At 39.5% G+C, this 3,463-nt stretch overlaps 1 non-coding gene across 1 annotated transcript; it reads left to right on the forward strand.

Annotated features, from left to right (window-relative positions):
- The first annotated feature begins 556 nt into the window (after window positions 1-556).
- Window positions 557-664, forward strand: LOC127743623 (small nucleolar RNA R71). Its single transcript, XR_008005007.1, has one exon. It is a non-coding gene; the product is annotated as a small nucleolar RNA R71 (small nucleolar RNA).
- Window positions 665-3,463: the final 2,799 nt, after the last annotated feature.

Consider the following 3,463-nt stretch of genomic DNA (forward strand, 5'->3'; position numbering starts at 1 on the left):
GTTGGCTAGATGGATGTTGGTAATATCTCTGAGAAGTCTTTTGATGCGTGGCATTGTTGTTGGAGTTGAAGTTGGAACGTCTCAGATCTTGTCCTTGGTCTTGTTGGTTTCCCCATCCAAAGTTGGGGTGATTTCTCTATCCAGAATTGTATGTTTTGGAGTATGGATCATAGACTTGTCTAGGTGAATTTCCCACATAGTTGGCTTGCTCCCAGTCACCTTCTTCTCCTATGTTTACTCCTTAATGAGTTGGTGATGAGATGATGGCTGCTGCAACTTGGTTCTCTTCCACCTTGTTGGTAAGATCTACTAGCTGCTTGGTGATCATCTTGTTTTGGGCTAACAGTGCATCCATATGGTTCAACTCCATTACTCCTCTAGTGTTGCTTCTTTCAGAGGCATAGAAGTAGTCATTCTCAGCAACTGTTTCAATGACATCTATGGCTTCTTTAACAGTTTTCTTCTTGTTTAAAGAACCTCCTGATGAATGATCTACAGCCTTTTTTGACTCATAGGAAAGACCTTCATAGAAGATGTGGAGTTGAACCCACTCATTAAACATCTCTGGTGGGCATCTCCTTGTTAAGTCTTTGAATCTCTCCCATGCTTCATAAAGTGTCTCACCATCTTGTTGCCTGAAAGTCTGCACCTCAGTTCTTAGCCTGTTAATCTTTTGAGGAGGATAAAATCTTGCTAAAAACTTGTTCACTACCTCCTCCTAGTCTGTCAGGCTTTCTTTTGGGAAGGATTCAAGCTACTTTGTTGCCTTGTCCTTGAGTGAAAAGGGGAACAAGAGCAACCTATAGACATCTGGGTGGACTCCATTTGTCTTCACTGTGTCACAAATCCTCAAGAAGGCAGTCAAGTGTTGGTTAGTGTCTTCTTGAGCACCTCCTCCAAATGAGCAATTATTTTGCACCAAAGTGATGAGCTGAGGTTTTAGCTCGAAATTGTTGGCATGAATGGTGGGTTTCTGAATGCTGCTTCCACAGTTTCCTGGATTAGGATTGATATAGGATCCTAAGATCCTCCTTTCATACCCAACCCAGTTTGCATAGCCTTCTCTGGCATGATTATGAGCTTCTTCTTCATGATTGTTCTCCAAATTCTCTTCCATGTTGGGTTCAAAATACTCTTCCTCTTCCTCAGCACCAATAATTCTTTTTCCTCTTGCTTCCCTTTTTCATCTCCAAAGGGTTCTCTCAGGCTCTGAATCAAAGGATGTTGAGATTCTTTCTCTTCTCCCTGTCATACAACAACTAGAATGCACAATAGGAGATATAGTGACGACAATTTTTGTTAGAATGATTGTTAGTGTGAGTGATGCAATTTATCAAACAGTTAGTGGGTTAGTGAGCTGAATTATGATAAACTAAGAAAGGATAACAGAAATTAGAGAGGGAATAGGGGATGAGGAAGAAATTAAAAACAAACTAGGGTAAATTACTAAATATAGAAAAGAATAACGCAAAAAAAAATAAATTGCTCAATCTAGTAATCTTCTAGCTTAATCATTGTTGATTCAAAATCAATCCCCGGCAACGGCGCCATAAACTTGATGCATGGAAACTTGTTTCTCAAAAAATTTTCCTTCGGCAAGTATACCGAATTATCGTCAAGAAAAAACTCACTATAGAGTGAGGTTGAATCCCACAAGGATTGATTGGTCAAGAAACTTTAGTTAGAAGAATATGCTAGTTGAGCTAAATAGAATTTAGATTGAGATGCGGAAATTTAAATGACTAGAAAGTAAATAGCAAAAATTTAAGTGCAGAATCTTAAATGGGGAATTGGGGTAGTGCTCATAAAAGTAAATGGCAAAAATTAAAGAGAATGGGTAAGATCAGAAATGGGGTAATCATTGGGTTTAGGAGATGTTGCAATTCTCCGGATCAAGTTCATTCTCATCTCTTCCTCAATCAATGCATTCATTGATTTCCTTGGCAATCTTAAGTGATTGAATCCCAATTCCTTGGTAATTCAATCTCTCAAATATTGATCAATAGCCAATTCCTTGGTCAATTGCTCATGAGAAGAGATGAGGTATGGTCACTGATTATACCACATACATTTCCCAATTCAAGTATTGAGGGGATTATAGTCACATATCCATCCCAACCCAAATTGGTCCAGCATGAGAAAGCAATTCTAGCATGATCTCTTCATTCCTCTTCCAAGGTTCCAAAGAGATCCAATTATGGAGAGTTTCTTTTCCAAGATAACTAACCAATTGAATTAAGATTGAAAGCTTTCTAGTTAAATCAAGAGAAAAGATAGAAGAAGAAGAATGAAAATTAATATTGATCCATCAAATTACAGCAGAGCTCCCTAACCCAATGAAAGATGTTTAGTTGTTCATAGCTCTAGGAATCAAAAATGGCAGAAAAGAAGAATCCATGATAGAAGTACAGAAAAGTAAATATGCAGAGAGTAATTCTCCAAAATGCCCAAAGTCCTCTAGTTAGTTCAAAACTACTCCTATATATACTACTCTTCATGATCTTCTAGTGAGTTCTTCAAGTCTTGGATGTTGGCTTTGGACCTTGAGTTGAAGCAATTCTCATCTTTAGTGGGCCCAGCTTGCAGAGAAATATGAATTAGGCTCAGGCACTTAGTGAGATTAATCGTTGAATACATTTCTGGGTGCGAGAACGTTAGTAGCATTCACCTTTTCCACTAACGTTCCACCCTTTATATGCCCACGTTATTCTCTATGTTAGAAGTCTTAACGTGACTTCTAACGTTCCTTATCAATTCTTGGCCAACGTTAATGGGACTCACTTTTCCCATTAACGTTGGCTTGTGCCCCTTTTCGCAAACGTTAATGGGAATCACTTTTCCCATTAATGTTGCTTGCCCTTTGCCTCCCACGTTAGTCTTACGTTAGCTAAGCTAACGTAGCTCTTAACGTGGGCACCTATCACCTTCGAGAGCGTTAGTGACACTCACCTTTGTCACTAACGCTCTATTTACCTTAATCCCCTACATTAGAGTCCATGTTAACTAAGTTAACATGGCTCTTAACGTAGTAATGAAGCCATCTTCCAACGTTAGTGACTGGTGCACGGAATTGCAATCACACTTTTGCAATTCCGCACAACTAACCAGCAAGTGCACTGGATCGTCCAAGTAATACCTTACGTGAGTAAGGGTCGATCCCACGGAGATTGTCGGCTTGAAGCAAGCTATGGTTATCTTGTAACTCTTAGTCAGGATATCAATAATTATCAGGGTTGATTGTAAAAAGCAAAAGAACATGAAATAAGTACTTGTTTTGCAGTAATGGAGAACAGGTTGAGGTTTTGGAGATGCTCTATCTTCTGAATCTCTGCTTTCCTACTGTCTTCTTCTTCAAGCACGCAAGGCTCCTTCCATGGCAAGCTGTATGTAGGGTTTCACCGTTGTCAATGGCTACCTCCCATCCTCTCAGTGAAAATGTTCAACGCGCTCTGTCACAGCACGG

Source organism: Arachis duranensis, chromosome 10, assembly GCF_000817695.3.
Source record: "Arachis duranensis cultivar V14167 chromosome 10, aradu.V14167.gnm2.J7QH, whole genome shotgun sequence".
In the NCBI taxonomy this organism is placed as follows: domain Eukaryota; kingdom Viridiplantae; phylum Streptophyta; class Magnoliopsida; order Fabales; family Fabaceae; genus Arachis; species Arachis duranensis.